We start from the raw sequence: 26,850 nt of genomic DNA, 5'->3' as shown, positions 1-26,850 counted from the left end.
CAGACTCACTGACTGACTGACAGACTCACTGAATGACTCACAGACTGACTGACTCACTGACTGACTGACTCACTGACTGACTGACTGAATGACTCACTAACTGACTGACTCACTGACTGACTGACTCACTGACTGACTGACTGAATGACTCACTGACTGACAGACTCACTGACTGACAGACTCACTGACTGACAGACTCACTGACTGACAGACTCACTGACTGACAGACTCACTGACTGACAGACTCACTGACAGACTCACTGACAGACTCACTGACAGACTCACTGACAGACTCACTGACAGACTCACTGACAGACTCACTGTCAGACTCACTGACAGACTCACTGACAGACTCACTGACAGACTCACTGACAGACTCACTGACAGACTCACTGACTCACTGACTGACTCACTGACTGACTCACTGACTGACTCACTGACTGACTCACTGACTGACTCACTGACTGACTCACTGACTGACTGACTGACTGACTCACTGACTGACTGACTGACTGACTCACTGACTCACTCACTGACTCACTCACTGACTGACAGACTCACTGACTGAGTGACAGACTGACTCACTGATTGACTCACTGACTGACTGACTCACTGACTGACTCACTGACTGACTGACTCACTGACTCACTGTCTGACAGACTCACTGACTGACAGACTCACTGACTCACTGTCTGACAGACTCACTGACTCACTGTCTGACAGACTCACTGACTGACTGACTGACAGACTCACTGACTGACTGACAGACTCACTGACTGACTGACAAACTGACAGACTCACTGACTCACTGACTGACTCACTGACTGACTCACTGACTGACTCACTGACTGACTGACTCACTGACAGAATTCCTGACTCACTGACTCACTGACTGACTCACTCACTGACTGACTGACAGACTGACAGACTGACTGACAGACTGACAGACTGACAGACTGACTGACAGACTCACTGACTGACTGACAGACTCACTGACTGACTGACAGACTCACTGACTGACTGACAGACTCACTGACTGACTGACAGACTCACTGACTGACTGACAGACTCACTGACTGACTGACAGACTCACTGACAGACTCACTGACAGACTCACTGACTGACTGACAGACTCACTGACTGACTGACAGACTCACTGACTGACTGACAGACTCACTGACTGACTGACAGACTCACTGACTGACTGACTCACTGACTGACTGACAAACTGACTCACTGACAGACTCACTGACAGACTCACTGACAGACTCACTGACAGACTCACTGACAGACTCACTGACAGACTCACTGACAGACTCACTGACAGACTCACTGACAGACTCACTGACAGACTCACTGACAGACTCACAGACTGACTCACTGACTGACAGACTCACAGACTGACTGACAGACTCACTGACTGACTGACAGACTCACTGACTGACTGACAGACTCACTGACTGACAGACTCACTGACTGACAGACTCACTGACTGACAGACTCACTGACTGACAGACTCACTCACTGACAGACTCACTCACTGACAGACAGTCTCACTGACTGACTGACAGACTCACTGACTGACTGACAGACTCACTGACTGACTGACAGACTCACTGACTGACTGACAGACTCACTGACTGACTGACAGACTCACTGACTGACTGATAGACTCACTGACTGACTGACAGACTCACTGACTGACTGACAGACTCACTGACTGACTGACAGACTCACTGACTGACTGACAGACTCACTGACAGACTGACAGCCTCACTGACTGACAGCCTCACTGACTGACAGACTCACTGACTGACAGACTCACTGACTGACAGACTCACTGACTGACAGACTCACTGACAGACTCACTGACTGACTCACTGACTGACTCACTCACTGACTGACTCACTGACTGACTCACTGACTGACTGACAGACTCACTGACTGACAGACTCACTGACTGACGGACAGCCTCACTGACTGACAGACTCACTGACTGACAGACTCACTGACTGACAGACTCACTGACTGACAGACTCACTGACTCACAGACTGACTCACTGACTGACTCACTGACTGACTGACTCACTGACTGACTCACTGACTGACTGACAGACTCACTGACTGACTGACTGACTCACTGACTGACAGACTCACTGACTGACTGACAGACTCACTGACTGACAGACTCACTGACTGACAGACTCACTGACTGACTGACAGACTCACTGACTGACAGACTCACTGACTGACAGACTCACTGACTGACAGACTCACTGACTGACAGACTCACTCACTGACAGACTCACTCACTGAGTGACAGACTCACTCACTGAGTGACAGACTCACTCACTGAGTGACAGACTCACTCACTGAGTGACAGACTCACTCACTGAGTGACAGACTCACTCACTGAGTGACAGACTCACTCACTGAGTGACAGACTCACTCACTGAGTGACAGACTCACTCACTGAGTGACAGACTGACTCACTGAGTGACAGACTCACTCACTGAGTGACAGACTGACTCACTGAGTGACTCACTGACTGACTGACTGACTGAATGACAGACTCCCTAACTCACTGACTCACTGACTCACTCACTGACTCACTCACTGACTCACTCATTGACTCACTGACTCACTCTCACTGACTCACTCACTCCCACTGACTGTCCCACTGACTGACTCACTCTCACTGACTGACTCACTCTCACTGACTGACTGACAGACTCACTGACTGACAGACTCACTGACTGACTGACTCACTGACTGACAGACTCACTGACTGACAGACTCACTGACTGACAGACTCACTGACTGACAGACTCACTGACTGACAGACTCACTGACTGACAGACTCACTGACTGACAGACTCACTGACTGACAGACTCACTGACTGACAGACTCACTGACTGACAGACTCACTGACTGACTGACAGACTGACAGACTCACTGACTGACTGACTGACTCACTGACAGACTCACTGACTGACAGACTCACTGACTGACAGACTCACTGACAGACTCACTGACAGACTCACTGACTGACTCACTGACTGACTCACTGACTGACTCACTGACTGACTCACTGACTGACTCACTGACTGACTCACTGACTGACTCACTGACTCACTGACTGACTGACTCACTGACTGACTCACTGACTGACAGACTGACTCACTGACAGATTCACTGACTGACTCACTGACTGACAGACTGACTGACTCACTGACTCACTGAATGACAGACTCACTGACTCACTGACTGACTGACTCACTGACTGACAGACTGACTGACAGACTGACTGACAGACTGACTGACAGACTGACTGACTCACTGACTCACTGAATGACAGACTCACTGACTCACTGACTGACTGACAGACTCACTGACTGACAGACTCACTGACTGACAGACTCACTCACTGAGTGACAGACTCACTCACTGAGTGACAGACTCACTCACTGACTAACTGACAGACTCACTGACTGACTGACAGACTGACAGACTCACTGACTGACAGACTCACTGACAGACTCACTGACAGACTCACTGACAGACTCACTGACAGACTCACTGACAGACTCACTGACAGACTCACTGACAGACTGACTGACTCACTGACTGACTCACTGACTGACTCACTGACTGACTGACTCACTGACTGACTCACTGACTGACTCACTGACTGACTCACTGACTGACTGACTCACTGACTGACTCACTGACTCACTCACTGACTGACAGACTCACTGACTGAGTGACAGACTGACTCACTGATTGACTCACTGACTGACTGACTCACTGACTGACTCACTGACTGACTGACAGACTCACTGACTCACTGTCTGACAGACTCACTGACTGACAGACTCACTGACTCACTGTCTGACAGACTCACTGACTCACTGTCTGACAGACTCACTGACTGACTGACTGACAGACTCACTGACTGACTGACAGACTCACTGACTGACTGACAAACTGACAGACTCACTGACTCACTGACTGACTCACTGACTGACTCACTGACTGACTCACTGACTCACTGACTGACTCACTGACAGAATTCCTGACTCACTGACTCACTGACAGACTCACTCACTGACTGACTGACAGACTGACTGACAGACTGACTGACAGACTGACAGACTGACTGACAGACTGACAGACTGACTGACAGACTGACTGACAGACTGACTGACAGACTGACAGACTGACTGACAGACTGACTGACAGACTGACAGACTGACAGACTCACTGACAGACTCACTGACTGACTGACAGACTCACTGACTGACAGACTCACTGACTGACTGACAGACTCACTAACTGACAGACTCACTCACTGACAGACTCACTCAGTGACAGACTCACTCACTGAGTGACAGACTCACTCACTGAGTGACAGACTCACTGACTGACAGACTCACTGACTGACAGACTCACTGACTGACAGACTCACTGACTCACAGACTGACTCACTGACTGACTCACTGACTGACTCACTGACTGACTGACTCACTGACTGACTCACTGACTGACTCACTGACTGACTCACTGACTCACTGACTCACTGACTGACAGACTCACTGACTGACAGACTCACTGACTGACAGACAGACTCACTGACTGACAGACAGACTCACTGACTGACTGACTCACTGACTCACTGACTGAGACTCACTGACTGACAGACTCACTGACTGACAGACTCACTGACTGACAGACTCACTGACTGACAGACTCACTGACTGACTGACTCACTGACTGACTGACAGACTCACGGACTGACTGACAGACTCACGGACTGACTGACAGACTCACTGACTGACTGACAGACTCACTGACTGACTGACAGACTCACTGACTGACTGACAGACTCACTGACTGACTGACAGACTCACTGACTGACTGACAGACTCACTGACTGACTGACAGACTCACTCACTGACAGACTCACTCACTGACAGACTCACTCACTGACAGACTCACTCACTGACAGACTCACTCACTGAGTGACAGACTCACTCACTGACTCACTGACTCACTCATTGACTCACTGACTCACTCTCACTGACTCACTCTCACTGACTCACTCACTCCCACTGACTGTCCCACTGACTGACTCACTCTCACTGACTGACTTACTCTCACTGACTGACTTACTCTCACTGACTGACAGACTCACTGACTGACAGACTCACTGACTGACAGACTCACTGACTGACAGACTCACTGACTGACAGACTCACTGACTGACAGACTCACTGACTGAGTGACAGACTCACTCACTGACTGACAGACTCACTGACTGACTGACTGACAGACTGACTGACAGACTCACTGACTGACTGACTGACTGACTGACAGACTCACTGAATGACTCACTGACTGACTGACTGACTGACAGACTCACTGAATGACTCACTGACTGACTCACTGACTGACAGACTCACTGACTGACAGACTCACTGACTCACTGACTGACAGACTCACTGACTGACTGACTGACTGACAGACTCACTGACTGACTGACTGACAGACTCACTGACTGACTGACAGACTCACTGAATGACTCACAGACTGACTGACTCACAGACTGACTGACTCACTGACTGACTGACTCACTGACTGACAGACTCACTGACTGACAGACTCACTGACTGAGTGACAGACTGACTCACTGACTGACAGACTCACTGACTGAGTGACAGACTGACTCACTGACTGAGTGACAGACTGACTCACTGACTGAGTGACAGACTGACTCACTGACTGAGTGACTGACTGACTCACTGACTGAGTGACTGACTGACTCACTGACTGACTCACTGACTGACTCACTGACTGACTCACTGACTCACTAACTGACTCACTAACTGACTCACTAACTGACTCACTAACTGACTCACTAACTGACTCACTAACTGACTCACTGACTCACTCACTGACTCACTCACTCACTCACTCACTGACTCACTCACTCACTGACTGACTCTCACTGACTGACTCACTCACTCACTCTCACTGACTGACTCACTCTCACTGACTGACTCACTCTCACTGACTGACTCACTCTCACTGACTGACTCACTCTCACTGACTGGCTGACTCACTCTCACTGACTGGCTGGCTCACTCTCACTGACTGTCTCACTCTCACTGACTGTCTCACTCTCACTGACTGTCTCACTCTCACTGACTGACTCACTCTCACTGACTGACTCACTCTCACTGACTGACAGAATCACTGACTGACAGACTCACTGACTGGCTGACTCACTGGCTGACTCACTGACTGGCTCACTGACTGACTGACTGACTGACAGACTGGCTCACTGACTGACTGACTGACAGACTGACTGACTGAAAGACTGACTGACTGACAGACTGACTCACTGACAGACTGACTCACTGACAGACTGACTCACTGACAGACTGACAGACTCACTGAATGACTCACTGACTGACTGACAGACTCACTGACTGACTGAAAGACTCACTGAATGACTCACTGACTGACTGACAGACTCACTGAATGACTCACTGACTGACTGACTCACTGACTGACAGACTCACTGACTGACAGACTCACTGACTGACAGACTCACTGACTGACAGACTCACTGACTGACTGACTGACAGACTCAATGACTGACTGACTGACTCACTGACTGACTGACTGACAGACTCACTGAATGACTCACTGACTGACTGACTCACTGACTGACAGACTCACTGACTGACAGACTCACTGACTGACAGACTCACTGACTGACTGACTGACAGACTGACTGACAGACTCACTGACTGACTGACTGACTGACTGACAGACTCACTGAATGACTCACTGACTGACTGACTGACTGACAGACTCACTGAATGACTCATTGACTGACTGACTCACTGACTGACTGACTCACTGACTGACTGACTGAATGACTCACTGACTGACAGACTCACTGACTGACAGACTCACTGACTGACAGACTCACTGACTGACAGACTCACTGACAGACTCACTGACAGACTCACTGACAGACTCACTGACAGACTCACTGACAGACTCACTGACAGACTCACTGACAGACTCACTGTCAGACTCACTGACAGACTCACTGACAGACTCACTGACAGACTCACTGACAGACTCACTGACTCACTGACTGACTCACTGACTGACTCACTGACTGACTCACTGACTGACTCACTGACTGACTCACTGACTGACTGACTGACTGACTCACTGACTCACTCACTGACTGACAGACTCACTGACTGAGTGACAGACTGACTCACTGATTGACTCACTGACTGACTCACTGACTGACTGACTGACTGACTGACTCACTGACTCACTCACTGACTGACAGACTCACTGACTGAGTGACAGACTGACTCACTGATTGACTCACTGACTGACTGACTCACTGACTGACTCACTGACTGACTGACAGACTCACTGACTCACTGTCTGACAGACTCACTGACTGACAGACTCACTGACTCACTGTCTGACAGACTCACTGACTCACTGTCTGACAGACTCACTGACTGACTGACTGACAGACTCACTGACTGACTGACAGACTCACTGACTGACTGACAAACTGACAGACTCACTGACTCACTGACTGACTCACTGACTGACTCACTGACTGACTCACTGACTGACTCACTGACTGACTCACTGACTGACTCACTGACTGACTGACTCACTGACAGAATTCCTGACTCACTGACTCACTGACAGACTCACTCACTGACTGACTGACAGACTGACTGACAGACTGACTGACAGACTGACAGACTGACTGACTGACTGACTGACAGACTGACTGACAGTCTGTCAGTCAGTCTGTCGGTCTGTCAGTCAGTCTGTCAGTCAGTCAGTCAGTCAGTCTGTCAGTCTGTCAGTCAGTCTGTCAGTCAGTCTGTCAGTCAGTCAGTGAGTGAGTCTGTCAGTGAGTCAGTGAGTCAGGAATTCTGTCAGTGAGTCAGTCAGTCAGTGAGTCAGTCAGTGAGTCAGTCAGTGAGTCAGTCAGTGAGTCAGTCAGTGAGTCAGTCAGTGAGTCAGTCAGTGAGTCAGTCAGTCTGTCAGTCAGTCTGTCAGTCAGTCTGTCAGTCTGTCAGTCAGTCTGTCGGTCTGTCGGTCTGTCAGTCAGTCTGTCGGTCTGTCTGTCAGTCTGTCAGTCTGTCAGTCAGTCTGTCGGTCTGTCAGTCTGTCAGTCAGTCTGTCGGTCTGACAGACCGACAGACTGACTGACAGACTGACAGACTGACAGACTGACTGACAGACCGACAGACTGACTGACAGACTGACAGACTGACTGACAGTCAGTCTGTCAGTCAGTCAGTCAGTCAGTCTGTCAGTCAGTCAGTGAGTCTGTCAGTCAGTCAGTGAGTCTGTCAGTCTGTCAGTGAGTCTGTCAGTGAGTCTGTCAGTGAGTCTGTCAGTCAGTCAGTGAGTCTGTCAGTCAGTCAGTGAGTCTGTCAGTCAGTCAGTGAGTCTGTCTGTCAGTCAGTGAGTCTGTCTGTCAGTCAGTGAGTCTGTCAGTCAGTGAGTCAGTCAGTCAGTGAGTCAGTCAGTGAGTCAGTCAGTGAGTCAGTCAGTGAGTCAGTCAGTGAGTCAGTCAGTGAGTCAGTCAGTGAGTCAGTCTGTGAGTCAGTGAGTCTGTCAGTCAGTGAGTCTGTCAGTCAGTGAGTCTGTCAGTCAGTGAGTGAGTCTGTCACTCAGTGAGTGAGTCTGTCAGTGAGTGAGTCTGTCAGTTAGTGAGTCTGTCAGTCAGTCAGTGAGTCTGTCAGTCAGTGAGTCTGTCAACCAGTCAGTGAGTCTGTCAGTGAGTCTGTCAGTCTGTCAGTCTGTCAGTGAGTCTGTCAGTCTGTCAGTCTGTCAGTCAGTCTGTCAGTCAGTCAGTCAGTCAGTCGGTCTGTCGGTCTGTCAGTCAGTCTGTCAGTCAGTCTGTCAGTCAGTCTGTCAGTCTGTCAGTCAGTCAGTCTGTCAGTCAGTCTGTCGGTCTGTCAGTCAGTCTGTCAGTCAGTCTGTCAGTCAGTCTGACAGACCGACAGACTGACTGACAGACTGACTGACTGACAGACTGACAGACTGACTGACAGACTGACTGACAGACTGACTGACAGACCGACAGACCGACTGACTGACTGACTGACTGACAGACTGACTGACAGACTGACAGACTGACAGACTCACTGACAGACTGACAGACTGACAGACTCACTGACAGACTCACTGACTGGTTGACAGACTCACTGACTGACAGACTCACTGACTGACTGACAGACTCACTAACTGACAGACTCACTCACTGACAGACTCACTCACTGAGTGACAGACTCACTCACTGACTGACAGACTCACTGACTGACAGACTCACTGACTGACAGACTCACTGACTCACAGACTGACTCACTGACTGACTCACTGACTGACTCACTGACTGACTCACTGACTGACTCACTGACTGACTCACTGACTGACTCACTGACTGACTGACTCACTGACTGACAGACTCACTGACTGACAGACTCACTGACTGACAGACAGACTCACTGACTGACAGACAGACTCACTGACTGACTGACAGACTCACTGACTGACTGACAGACTCACTGACTGACTGACAGACTCACTGACAGACTCACTGACAGACTCACTGACAGACTGACAGACTCACTGACTGACTGACAGACTCACTGACTGACTGACAGACTCACTGACTGACTGACTCACTGACTGACTGACAAACTGACTCACTGACAGACTCACTGACAGACTCACTGACAGACTCACTGACAGACTCACTGACAGACTCACTGACTGACAGACTCACTGACTGACTGACAGACTCACTGACTGACAGACTCACTGACTGACAGACTCACTGACTGAGTGACAGACTCACTCACTGAGTGACAGACTCACTCACTGAGTGACAGACTCACTCACTGAGTGACAGACTCACTCACTGAGTGACAGACTCACTCACTGAGTGACAGACTGACTCACTGAGTGACAGACTCACTCACTGAGTGACAGACTGACTCACTGAGTGACTCACTGACTGACTGACTGAATGACAGACTCCCTAACTCACTGACTCACTCACTGACTCACTCACTGACTCACTCACTGACTCACTCATTGACTCACTGACTCACTCTCACTGACTCACTCACTCCCACTGACTGTCCCACTGACTGACTCACTCTCACTGACTGACTCACTCTCACTGACTGACAGACTCACTCTCACTGACTGACAGACTCACTCTCACTGACTGACAGACTCACTGACTGACAGACTCACTGACTGACAGACTCACTGACTGACAGACTCACTGACTGACAGACTCACTGACTGACAGACTCACTGACTGACAGACTGAATGACTGACTGACTGACTCACTGACAGACTCACTGACTGACAGACTGACTCACTGACAGACTCACTGACTGACAGACTCACTGACTGACAGACTCACTGACTGACAGACTCACTGACTGACTCACTGACTGACTCACTGACTGACTCACTGACTGACTCACTGACTGACTCACTGACTGACTCACTGACTGACTCACTGACTCACTGACTGACTGACTCACTGACTCACTGACTGACAGACTGACTCACTGACAGATTCACTGACTGACTCACTGACTGACTCACTGACACAGACTGACTCACTGACTGACTCACTGACTGACAGACTGACTGACAGACTCACTGACTGACTGACCCATTGACTGACTGACTGACTGACTCACTGACTGACTCACTGACTGACTGACAGACTCACTGACTGACAGACTCACTGACTGACAGACTCACTCACTGAGTGACAGACTCACTCACTGAGTGACAGACTCACTCACTGAGTGACAGACTCACTCACTGAGTGACAGACTCACTCACTGACTAACTGACAGACTCACTGACTGACTGACAGACTGACAGACTCACTGACTGACAGACTCACTCACTGAGTGACAGACTGACTCACTGAGTGACTGACTCACTGACTGACTGACTGACTCACTGACTGACTGACTCACTGACTGACTGACTCATTGACTGACTGACTGACTGACTCACTGACTGACTGACAGACTCACTGACTGACAGACTCACTGACTGACAGACTCACTGACTGACAGACTCACTCACTGAGTGACAGACTCACTCACTGAGTGACAGACTCACTCACTGAGTGACAGACTCACTCACTGAGTGACAGACTCACTCACTGACTAACTGACAGACTCACTGACTGACTGACAGACTCATTGACTGACAGACTCACTGACTGACAGACTCACTCACTGAGTGACAGACTGACTCACTGAGTGACTGACTCTCTGACTGACTGACTGACTGACAGACTGACTGACAGACTCACTAACTCACTGACTCACTCACTCACTCACTGACTCACTCTCACTGACTCACTCACTCCCACTGACTGACTCACTCCCACTGACTGACTCACTCCCACTGACTGACTCACTCTCACTGACTGACTCACTCTCACTGACTGACTCACTCTCACTGACTGACTCACTCTCACTGACTGACAGGCTCACTGACTGACAGACTCACTGACTGACAGACTCACTGACTGACAGACTCACTGACTGACAGACTCACTGACTCACTGACTGACTCACTGACTGACTCACTGACTGACTCACTGACAGACTCACTGACAGACTGACTGACTGACAGACTCACTAACTGACAGACTCACTCACTGACAGACTCACTCAGTGACAGACTCACTCACTGAGTGACAGACTCACTCACTGAGTGACAGACTCACTCACTGACTGACAGACTCACTGACTGACAGACTCACTGACTGACAGACTCACTGACTGACAGACTCACTGACTGACAGACTCACTGACTGACAGACTCACTGACTGACAGACTCACTGACTGACTGACTCACTGACTCACTGACTGACTCACTGACTGACTCACTGACTGACTCACTGACAGACTCACTGACAGACTCACTGACAGACTCACTGACTGACTGACTGACTGACTGACTGACTGACTGACAGACTCACGGACTGACTGACAGACTCACGGACTGACTGACAGACTCACGGACTGACTGACAGACTCACTGACTGACTGACAGACTCACTGACTGACTGACAGACTCACTGACAGACTGACAGACTCACTGACTGACAGACTCACTGACTGACAGACTCACTGACTGACAGACTCACTGACTGACAGACTGACTGACTGACTCACTGACTGACTGACTGACTGACTGACTCACTGACTGACTGACTGACTGACTCACTGACTGACAGACTCACTGACTGACAGACTCACTGACTGACAGACTCACTGACTGACAGACTCACTGACTGACTGACAGACTCACTGACTGACTGACAGACTCACTGACTGACTGACAGACTCACTGACTGACTGACAGACTCACTGACTGACTGACAGACTCACTGACTGACAGACTCACTCACTGACAGACTCACTCACTGACAGACTCACTCACTGACAGACTCACTCACTGACAGACTCACTCACTGAGTGACAGACTCACTCACTGACTCACTGACTCACTCATTGACTCACTGACTCACTCATTGACTCACTGACTCACTCTCACTGACTGACTCACTCACTCCCACTGACTGTCCCACTGACTGACTCACTCTCACTGACTGACTCACTCTCACTGACTGACAGACTCACTGACTGACAGACTCACTGACTGACAGACTCACTGACTGACAGACTCACTGACTGACAGACTCACTGACTGACAGACTCACTGACTGAGTGACAGACTCACTCACTGACTGACAGACTCACTGACTGACAGACTCACTGACTGAGTGACAGACTGACTCACTGACTGACAGACTCACTGACTGAGTGACAGACTGACTCACTGACTGACAGACTCACTGACTGAGTGACAGACTCACTCACTGACAGACTCACTGACTGACAGACTCACTGACTGAGTGACAGACTGACTCACTGACTGACAGACTCACTGACTGAGTGACAGACTCACTCACTGACAGACTCACTGACTGACAGACTCACTGACTGAGTGACAGACTGACTCACTGACTGACAGACTCACTGACTGAGTGACAGACTGACTCACTGACTGACAGACTCACTGACTGAGTGACAGACTGACTCACTGACTGAGTGACAGACTGACTCACTGACTGAGTGACAGACTGACTCACTGACTGAGTGACAGACTGACTCACTGACTGAGTGACTGACTGACTCACTGACTGAGTGACTGACTGACTGACTCACTGACTGACTCACTGACTGACTGACTCACTGACTGACTCACTGACTGACTCACTGACTGACAGAATTCCTGACTCACTGACTCACAGACTCACTGACTGACTGACTCACTGACTGACTGACTCACTGACTGACAGACTGACTGACAGACTCACAGACAGACTCACAGACAGACTCACAGACAGACTCACTGACTGACTCACTGACTGACTCACTGACTGACTCACTGACTGACTCACTGACTGACTCACTGACTCACTGACTCACTGACTGACTCACTGACTGACTCACTGACTCACTAACTGACTCACTAACTGACTCACTAACTGACTCACTAACTGACTCACTAACTGACTCACTGACTCACTCACTGACTCACTCACTCACTCACTGACTCACTCACTCACTGACTGACTCTCACTGACTGACTCACTCACTCTCACTGACTGACTCACTCTCACTGACTGACTCACTCTCACTGACTGACTCACTCTCACTGACTGACTCACTCTCACTGACTGACTCACTCTCACTGACTGGCTGGCTCACTCTCACTGACTGTCTCACTCTCACTGACTGTCTCACTCTCACTGACTGTCTCACTCTCACTGACTGTCTCACTCTCACTGACTGACTCACTCTCACTGACTGACTCACTCTCACTGACTGACTCACTCCCACTGACTGACTCACTCTCACTGACTGACTCACTCTCACTGACTGACTCACTCTCACTGACTGACAGGCTCACTGACTGACAGACTCACTGACTGACAGACTCACTGACTGACAGACTCACTGACTGACAGACTCACTGACTCACTGACTGACAGACTCACTGACTGGCTGACTCACTGACTGGCTCACTGACTGACTGACTGACAGACTGGCTCACTGACTGACTGACAGACTGACTGACTGACAGACTGACTGACTGACAGACTGACTGACTGACAGACTGACTCACTGACAGACTGACTCACTGACAGACTGACAGACTCACTGAATGACTCACTGACTGACTCACTCCCACTGACTGACTCACTCCCACTGACTGACTCACTCTCACTGACTGACTCACTCTCACTGACTGACTCACTCTCACTGACTGACAGGCTCACTGACTGAGACTCACTGACTGACAGACTCACTGACTGACAGACTCACTGACTGACAGACTCACTGACTGACAGACTCACTGACTGACAGACTCACTGACTCACTGACAGACTCACTGACTGACTCACTGACTGACTCACTGACAGACTCACTGACAGACTCACTGACAGACTCACTGACAGACTCACTGACAGACTCACTGACAGACTCACTGACAGACTCACTGACAGACTCACTGACTCACTGACTGACTCACTGACTCACTGACTGACTGACTCACTGACTGACTGACTCACTGACTGACAGACAGACTCACTGACTGACAGACTCACTGACTGACAGACTCACTGACTGACAGACTCACTGACTGACAGACTCACTGACTGACAGACTCACTGACTGACAGACTCACTGACTCACTGACTGACAGACTCACTGACTGACTGACTGACAGACTCACTGACTGACTGACTGACACTCACTGACTGACTGACAGACTCACTGAATGACTCACAGACTGACTGACTCACTGACTGACTGACTGACAGACTCACTGACTGACAGACTCACTGACTGACAGACTCACTGACTGACAGACTCACTGACTGACAGACTCACTGACTGACAGACTCACTGACTGACAGACTCACTGACTGACAGACTCACTGACAGACTCACTGACAGACTCACTGACAGACTCACTGACAGACTCACTGACAGACTCACTGACAGACTCACTGACAGACTCACTGACAGACTCACTGACAGACTCACTGACAGACTCACTGACAGACTCACTGACAGACTCACTGACAGACTCACTGACAGACTCACTGACAGACTCACTGACTCACTGACTGACTCACTGACTCACTGACTGACTGACTCACTGACTGACTGACTCACTGACTGACTCACTGACTGACTCACTGACTGACTCACTGACTGACTCACTGACTGACTGACTGACTGACTCACTGACTCACTCACTGACTGACAGACTCACTGACTGAGTGACAGACTGACTCACTGATTGACTCACTGACTGACTGACTCACTGACTGACTCACTGACTGACTGACAGACTCACTGACTCACTGTCTGACAGACTCACTGACTGACAGACTCACTGACTCACTGTCTGACAGACTCACTGACTCACTGTCTGACAGACTCACTGACTGACTGACTGACAGACTCACTGACTGACTGACTGACAGACTCACTGACTGACTGACAAACTGACAGACTCACTGACTCACTGACTGACTCACTGACTGACTCACTGACTGACTCACTGACTGACTGACTCACTGACTGACTGACTCACTGACAGAATTCCTGACTCACTGACTCACTGACTCACTGACAGACTGACAGACTGACAGACAGACTGACAGACAGACTGACAGACTGACTGACAGACTCACTGACTCACTGTCTGACAGACTCACTGACTGACAGACTCACTGACTCACTGTCTGACAGACTCACTGACTCACTGTCTGACAGACTCACTGACTGACTGACTGACAGACTCACTGACTGACTGACAAACTGACAGACTCACTGACTCACTGACTGACTGACAAACTGACAGACTCACTGACTCACTGACTGACTCACTGACTGACTCACTGACTGACTCACTGACTGACTGACTCACTGACTGACTGACTCACTGACAGAATTCCTGACTCACTGACTCACTGACTCACTGACAGACTGACAGACTGACAGACTGACAGACTGACAGACTGACAGACTGACAGACTGACAGACTGACAGACTGACTGACTGACTGACAGACTCACTGACAGACTGACAGACAGACTGACAGACTGACAGACAGACTGACAGACAGACTGACAGACTGACAGACTGACAGACAGACTGACAGACAGACTGACAGACTGACAGACAGACTGACAGACTGACAGACTGACAGACTGACAGACTGACAGACTGACAGACTGACAGACTGACAGACTGACAGACTGACAGACTGACAGACTGACAGACTGACAGACTGACTGACTGACTGACTGACTCACTGACTGACAGACTGACAGACTGACAGACTGACAGACTGACAGACTGACAGACTGACAGACTGACTGACAGACTCACTGACAGACTCACTGACAGACTCACTGACTGAGAGACTCACTGACTGACTTACAAACTCACTGACTGACTGACAGACTCACTCACTGACTGACAGACTCACTCACTGACTGACAGACTCACTGACTGACAGACAGACTCACTGACTGACAGACAGACTCACTGACTGACTGACAGACTCACTGACTGACTGACAGACTGACTGACTGACTGACAGACTCACTGACTGACTGACAAACTGACTCACTGACAGACTCACTGACAGACTCACTGACAGACTCACTGACAGACTCACTGACAGACTCACTGACAGACTCACTGACAGACTCACTGACAGTCTCACTGACTGACAGACTCACTGACTGACAGACTCACAGACTGACAGACTCACAGACTGACTGACAGACTCACTGACTGACTGACAGACTCACTGACTGACAGACTCACTCACTGACAGACTCACTCACTGACTGACAGACTCACTGACTGACTGACAGACTCACTGACTGACTGACAGACTCACTGACTGACTGATAGACTCACTGACTGACTGACAGACTCACTGACTGACTGACAGACTCACTGACTGACAGACTCACTGACTGACAGACTCACTGACTGAGTGACAGACTCACTCACTGAGTGACAGACTCACTCACTGAGTGACAGACTCACTCACTGAGTGACAGACTCACTCACTGAGTGACAGACTCACTCACTGAGTGACAGACTCACTCACTGAGTGACAGACTGACTCACTGAGTGACAGACTCACTCACTGAGTGACAGACTGACTCACTGAGTGACTCACTGACTGACTGACTGACTGAATGACAGACTCCCTAACTCACTGACTCACTGACTCACTCACTTACTCACTCACTGACTCACTCATTGACTCACTGACTCACTCTCACTGACTCACTCACTCCCACTGACTGTCCCACTGACTGACTCACTCTCACTGACTGACTCACTCTCACTGACTGACAGACTCACTCTCACTGACTGACAGACTCACTGACTGACAGACTCACTGACTGACTGACTCACTGACTGACAGACTCACTGACTGACAGACTCACTGACTGACAGACTCACTGACTGACAGACTCACTGACTGACAGACTCACTGACTGACAGACAGACTGAATGACTCACTCACTGACTGACAGACTCACTGACTGACAGACAGACTGAATGACTCACTGACTGACTGACTGACTCACTGACTGACTCACTGACAGACTCACTGACTGACAGACTCACTGACTGACAGACTCACTGACTGACTCACTGACTGACTCACTGACTGACTCACTGACTGACTCACTGACTGACTCACTGACTCACTGACTGACTCACTGACTCACTGACTCACTGACTGACTGACTGACTGACTGACTCACTGACTGACTCACTGACTGACAGACTGACTCACTGACAGATTCACTGACTGACTCACTGACTGACTCACTGACTGACTCACTGACACAGACTGACTCACTGACTGACTCACTGACTGACAGACTGACTGACAGACTGACTGACAGACTGACTGACTCACTGACTCACTGACTCACTGAATGACAGACTCACTGACTCACTGACTGACTGACTCACTGACTGACTGACCCATTGACTGACTGACTGACTGACTCACTGACTGACTCACTGACTGACTGACAGACTCACTGACTGACAGACTCACTGACTGACAGACTCACTCACTGAGTGACAGACTCAATCACTGAGTGACAGACTCACTCACTGAGTGACAGACTCACTCACTGAGTGACAGACTCACTCACTGACTGACAGACTCACTGACTGACTGACAGACTCACTGACTGACAGACTCACTGACTGACAGACTCACTCACTGAGTGACAGACTGACTCACTGAGTGACTGACTCTCTGACTGACTGACTGACTGACTGACTGACAGACTCACTAACTCACTGACTCACTCACTCACTCACTGACTCACTCACTCACTGACTCACTCTCACTGACTCACTCTCACTGACTCACTCACTCCCACTGACTGACTCACTCCCACTGACTGACTCACTCCCACTGACTGACTCACTCTCACTGACTGACTCACTCTCACTGACTGACTCACTCTCACTGACTGACTCACTCTCACTGACTGACAGACTCACTGACTGACAGACTCACTGACTGACAGACTCACTGACTGACAGACTCACTGACTCACAGACTGACTCACTGACTGACTGACTCACTGACAGACTCACTGACAGACTCACTGACTGACTGACTGACAGACTCACGGACTGACTCACTGACTGACAGACTCACTGACTGGCTGACAGACTCACTGACTGACTGACAGACTCACTGACAGACTGACAGACTCACTGACTGACAGACTCACTGACTGACAGACTCACTGACTGACAGACTCACTGACTGACAGACTCACTGACTGACAGACTCACTGACTGACTCACTGACAGACTCACTGACAGACTGACTCACTGACTGACTGACTCACTGACTGACTGACTCACTGACTGACAGACTCACTGACTGACAGACTCACTGACTGACAGACAGACTCACTGACTGACTGACTCACTGACTGACTGACTGACTCACTGACTGACTGACTGACAGACTCACTGACTCACTGACTGAGACTCACTGACTGACAGACTCACTGATTGACAGACTCACTGACTGACAGACTCACTGACTGACAGACTCACTGACTGAGAGACTCACTGACTGAGAGACTCACTGACTGAGAGACTCACTGACTGACAGACTCACTGACTGACAGACTCACTGACTGACAGACTCACTGACTGACTGACAGACTCACTGACTGACTGACTGACAGACTCACTGACTGACTGACAGACTCACTGACTGACTGACAGACTCACTCACTGACAGACTCACTCACTGACAGACTCACTCACTGACAGACTCACTCACTGACAGACTCACTCACTGAGTGACAGACTCACTCACTGAGTGACAGACTCACTCACTGACTCACTGACTCACTCATTGACTCACTGACTCACTCTCACTGACTCACTCTCACTGACTCACTCACTCCCACTGACTGTCCCACTGACTGACTCACTCTCACTGACTGACTCACTCTCACTGACTGACAGACTCACTGACTGACAGACTCACTGACTGACAGACTCACTGACTGACAGACTCACTGACTGAGTGACAGACTCACTCACTGACTGACAGACTCACTCACTGACAGACTCACTGACTGAGTGACAGACTGACTCACTGACTGACAGACTCACTCACTGACTGACAGACTCACTGACTGACAGACTCACTGACTGAGTGACAGACTGACTCACTGACTGACAGACTCACTGACTGAGTGACAGACTGACTCACTGACTGAGTGACAGACTGACTCACTGACTGAGTGACAGACTGACTCACTGACTGAGTGACAGACTGACTCACTGACTGAGTGACAGACTGACACACTGACTGAGTGACAGACTGACTCACTGACTGAGTGACTGACTGACTCACTGACTGACTCACTGACTGACTCACTCACTGACTGACTCACTGACTGACTCACTGACTGACTCACTGACTGACTCACTGACTGACTCACTGACTGACTCACTGACTGACTCACTGACTGACTGACAGAATTCCTGACTCACTGACTCACAGACTCACTGACTGACTGACTGACTGACTGACTCACTGACTGACTGACTGACAGACTCACTGACTGACAGACTCACTGACTGACAGACTCACAGACAGACTCACAGACAGACTCACAGACAGACTCACTGACTGACTCACTGACTGACTCACTGACTGACTCACTGACTGACTCACTGACTGACTCACTGACTGACTCACTGACTGACTCACTGACTGACTCACTGACTGACTCACTGACTGACTCACTGACTGACTCACTGACTGACTCACTGACTGACTCACTGACTGACTCACTGACTCACTGACTGACTCACTGACTGACTCACTGACTCACTGACTCACTGACTGACTCACTGACTGACTCACTGACTCACTGACTGACTCACTGACTGACTCACTGACTGACTCACTGACTGACTCACTGACTGACTGACTCACTGACTCACTCACTGACTGACAGACTCACTGACTGACTGACTGACAGACTCACTGACTGACAGACTCACTGACTGACAGACTCACAGACAGACTCACAGACAGACTCACAGACAGACTCACTGACTGACTCACTGACTGACTCACTGACTGACTCACTGACTGACTCACTGACTGACTCACTGACTGACTCACTGACTGACTCACTGACTGACTCACTGACTGACTCACTGACTGACTCACTGACTGACTCACTGACTGACTCACTGACTGACTCACTGACTGACTCACTGACTCACTGACTGACTCACTGACTGACTCACTGACTCACTGACTCACTGACTGACTCACTGACTGACTCACTGACTCACTGACTGACTCACTGACTGACTCACTGACTGACTCACTGACTGACTCACTGACTGACTGACTCACTGACTCACTCACTGACTGACAGACTCACTGACTGAGTGACAGACTGACTCACTGATTGACTCACTGACTGACTGACTCACTGACTGACTCACTGACTGACTGACAGACTCACTGACTCACTGTCTGACAGACTCACTGACTGACAGACTCACTGACTCACTGTCTGACAGACTCACTGACTCACTGTCTGACAGACTCACTGACTGACTGACTGACAGACTCACTGACTGACTGACAGACTCACTGACTGACTGACAAACTGACAGACTCACTGACTCACTGACTGACTCACTGACTGACTCACTGACTGACTCACTGACTGACTCACTGACTGACTGACTCACTGACAGAATTCCTGACTCACTGACTCACTGACAGACTCACTCACTGACTGACTGACTGACTGACTGACTGACAGACTGACTGACAGACTGACTGACAGACTGACAGACTGACTGACAGACTGACAGACTGACTGACTGACTGACAGACTGACAGACTGACTGACAGACTGACTGACAGACTGACAGACTGACTGACAGACTGACAGACTGACAGACTGACAGACAGACTGACAGACTGACAGACTGACAGACTGACAGACTGACTGACAGACTGACTGACAGACTGACAGACTGACAGACTGACAGACTGACAGACTGACAGACTGACAGACTGACAGACTGACAGACTGACAGACTGACAGACTGACAGACTGACAGACTGACAGACTGACAGACTGACAGACTGACAGACTGACAGACTGACAGACTGACAGACTGACAGACTGACAGACTGACAGACTGACAGACTGACAGACTGACAGACTGACAGACTGACAGACTGACAGACTGACAGACTGACAGACTGACAGACTGACAGACTGACAGACTGACAGACTGACAGACTGACAGACTGACAGACTGACAGACTGACAGACTGACAGACTGACTGACAGACTGACAGACTGACAGACTGACAGACTGACAGACTGACAGACTGACAGACTGACTGACAGACTGACTGACAGACTGACAGACTGACTGACAGACTGACAGACTGACTGACAGACTGACAGACTGACTGACAGACTGACTGACAGACTGACAGACTGACAGACTCACTGACAGACTCACTGACTGGTTGACAGACTCACTGACTGACAGACTCACTGACTGACTGATAGACTCACTAACTGACAGACTCACTCACTGACAGACTCACTCAGTGACAGACTCACTCACTGAGTGACAGACTCACTCACTGAGTGACAGACTCACTCACTGACTGACAGACTCACTGACTGACAGACTCACTGACTGACAGACTCACTGACTCACAGACTGACTCACTGACTGACTCACTGACTGACTCACTGACTGACTGACTCACTGACTGACTCACTGACTGACTCACTGACTGACTCACTGACTGACTCACTGACTGACTGACTCACTGACTGACAGACTCACTGACTGACAGACTCACTGACTGACAGACAGACTCACTGACTGACAGACAGACTCACTGACTGACTGACAGACTCACTGACTGACTGACAGACTGACTGACTGACTGACTGACAGACTCACTGACTGACTGACAGACTCACTGACTGACTGACAGACTCACTGACTGACTGACAGACTCACTGACAGACTCACTGACAGACTCACTGACTGACTGACAGACTCACTGACTGACTGACAGACTCACTGACTGACTGACAGACTCACTGACTGACTGACTCACTGACTGACTGACTCACTGACTGACTGACAAACTGACTCACTGACAGACTCACTGACAGACTCACTGACAGACTCACTGACAGACTCACTGACAGGCTCACTGACAGACTCACTGACAGTCTCACTGACTGACAGACTCACTGACTGACAGACTCACAGACTGACAGACTCACAGACTGACTGACAGACTCACTGACTGACTGACAGACTCACTGACTGACAGACTCACTGACTGACAGACTCACTGACTGACAGACTCACTGACTGACAGACTCACTGACTGACAGACTCACTGACTGACAGACTCACTCACTGACTGACTCACTCACTGACTGACAGACTCACTGACTGACTGACAGACTCACTGACTGACTGATAGACTCACTGACTGACTGACAGACTCACTGACTGACTGACAGACTCACTGACTGACAGACTCACTGACTGACAGACTCACTGACTGAGTGACAGACTCACTCACTGAGTGACAGACTCACTCACTGAGTGACAGACTCACTCACTGAGTGACAGACTCACTCACTGAGTGACAGACTCACTCACTGAGTGACAGACTGACTCACTGAGTGACAGACTCACTCACTGAGTGACAGACTGACTCACTGAGTGACTCACTGACTGACTGACTGACTGAATGACAGACTCCCTAACTCACTGACTCACTGACTCACTCACTTACTCACTCACTGACTCACTCATTGACTCACTGACTCACTCTCACTGACTCACTCACTCCCACTGACTGTCCCACTGACTGACTCACTCTCACTGACTGACTCACTCTCACTGACTGACAGACTCACTCTCACTGACTGACAGACTCACTGACTGACAGACTCACTGACTGACTGACTCACTGACTGACAGACTCACTGACTGACAGACTCACTGACTGACAGACTCACTGACTGACAGACTCACTGACTGACAGACTCACTGACTGACAGACTCACTGACTGACTGACAGACTGAATGACTCACTGACTGACTGACTGACTCACTGACAGACTCACTGACTGACAGACTCACTGACTGACAGACTCACTGACTGACAGACTCACTGACTGACAGACTCACTGACTGACTGACTCACTGACTGACTCACTGACTGACTCACTGACTGACTCACTGACTGACTCACTGACTGACTCACTGACTGACTCACTGACTGACTCACTGACTGACTCACTGACTGACTCACTGACTGACTCACTGACTCACTGACTGACTGACTCACTGACTGACTCACTGACTGACAGACTGACTCACTGACAGATTCACTGACTGACTCACTGACTGACTCACTGACACAGACTGACTCACTGACTGACTCACTGACTGACAGACTGACTGACAGACTGACTGACAGACTGACTGACTCACTGACTCACTGAATGACAGACTCACTGACTCACTGACTGACTGACTCACTGACTGACTGACCCATTGACTGACTGACTGACTGACTCACTGACTGACTCACTGACTGACTGACAGACTCACTGACTGACAGACTCACTGACTGACAGACTCACTCACTGAGTGACAGACTCAATCACTGAGTGACAGACTCACTCACTGAGTGACAGACTCACTCACTGACTAACTGACAGACTCACTGACTGACTGACTGACTGACTCACTGAGTGACAGACTCACTCACTGAGTGACAGACTCACTCACTGAGTGACAGACTCACTCACTGAGTGACAGACTCACTCACTGAGTGACAGACTCACTCACTGAGTGACAGACTGACTCACTGAGTGACAGACTCACTCACTGAGTGACAGACTGACTCACTGAGTGACTCACTGACTGACTGACTGACTGACAGACTCCCTAACTCACTGACTCACTGACTCACTCACTGACTCACTCACTGACTCACTCATTGACTCACTGACTCACTCTCACTGACTCACTCACTCCCACTGACTGTCCCACTGACTGACTCACTCTCACTGACTGACTCACTCTCACTGACTGACTGACTCACTCTCACTGACTGACAGACTCACTGACTGACAGACTCACTGACTGACAGACTCACTGACTGACAGACTCACTGACTGACAGACTCACTGACTGACAGACTCACTGACTGACAGACTCACTGACTGACAGACTCACAGACTGACTGAATGACTCACTGACTGAATGACTCACTGACTGAATGACTCACTGACTGAATGACTCACTGACTGACTGACTGACTGACTGACAGACTCACTGACAGACTCACTGACTGACTGACTGACTGACTCACTGACTGACTCACTGACTGACTCACTGACTGACTCACTGACTGACTCACTGACTGACTCACTGACTGACTCACTGACTGACTCACTGACTGACTGACTCACTGACTGACAGACTCACTGACTGACAGACTCACTGACTGACAGACTCACTGACTGACAGACTGACTGACTGACTGACAGACTCACTGACTGACAGACTCACTGACTGACTGACTGACTCACTGACTGACTGACTCACTGACTGACTTACTGACTGACTCACTGACTGACTCACTGACTGACTCACTGACTCACTGACTGACAGACTCACTGACTGACAGACTGACTCACTGACTGATTCACTGACTGACTCACTGACTGACTCACTGACACAGACTGACTCACTGACTGACTCACTGACTGACAGACTGACTGACAGACTGACTGACAGACTGACTGACAGACTGACTCACTGACTGACTCACTGACTGACTGACTCACTGACTGACAGACTCACTGACTCACTGACTGACTCACTGACTGACTGACTCATTGACTGACTGACTGACTCACTGACTGACTCACTGACTGACTGACAGACTCACTGACTGACAGACTCACTGACTGACAGACTCACTCACTGAGTGACAGACTCACTCACTGACTGACTGACAGACTCACTGACTGACAGACTCACTGACTGACAGACTCACTGACTGACAGACTCACTCACTGAGTGACAGACTGACTCACTGAGTGACAGACTGACTCACTGACTGACTGACTGACTGACAGACTGACTGACAGACTCACTAACTCACTGACTCACTCACTCACTCACTGACTCACTCACTCACTCACTGACTCACTCTCACTGACTCACTCTCATTGACTCACTCACTCCCACTGACTGACTCACTCCCACTGACTGACTCACTCCCACTGACTGACTCACTCCCACTGACTGACTCACTCTCACTGACTGACTCACTCTCACTGACTGACAGGCTCACTGACTGACAGACTCACTGACTGACAGACTCACTGACTGACAGACTCACTGACTGACAGACTCACTGACTGACAGACTCACTCACTGACAGACTCACTCACTGACTGACTCACTGACTGACTCACTGACTGACTGACAGACTAACTCACTGACTGTCTCACTGACTGACTGACTCACTGACTGACTCACAGACTGACTCACTGACAGACTCACTGACAGACTCACTGACTGACTGACAGACTCACTGACTGACTGACAGACTCACTGACAGACTGACAGACTGACAGACTGACAGACTGACAGACTGACTGACTGACTGACAGACTCACTGACAGACTGACAGACTGACTGACTGACAGACTCACCGACTGACAGACTCACTGACTGACAGACTCACTGACTGACAGGCTCACTGAATGACAGACTCACTGACTGACAGACTCACTGACTGACAGACTCACTGACTGACTCACTGACTGACTGACTGACTCACTGACTGACTCACTGACTGACTGACTGACTGACTCACTCACTGACTGACTGACTCACTGACTGACTGACTGACTGACAGACTCACTGACTGACAGACTCACTGACTGACAGACTCACTGACTGACAGACTCACTGACTGACTGACAGACTCACTGACTGA

The sequence above is a fragment of the Triturus cristatus genome, unplaced genomic scaffold (genome assembly GCF_964204655.1).
Source record: "Triturus cristatus unplaced genomic scaffold, aTriCri1.1 SCAFFOLD_141, whole genome shotgun sequence".
Lineage (NCBI taxonomy): Eukaryota > Metazoa > Chordata > Amphibia > Caudata > Salamandridae > Triturus > Triturus cristatus.
Note: the sequence above shows the minus strand (reverse complement) of the source record.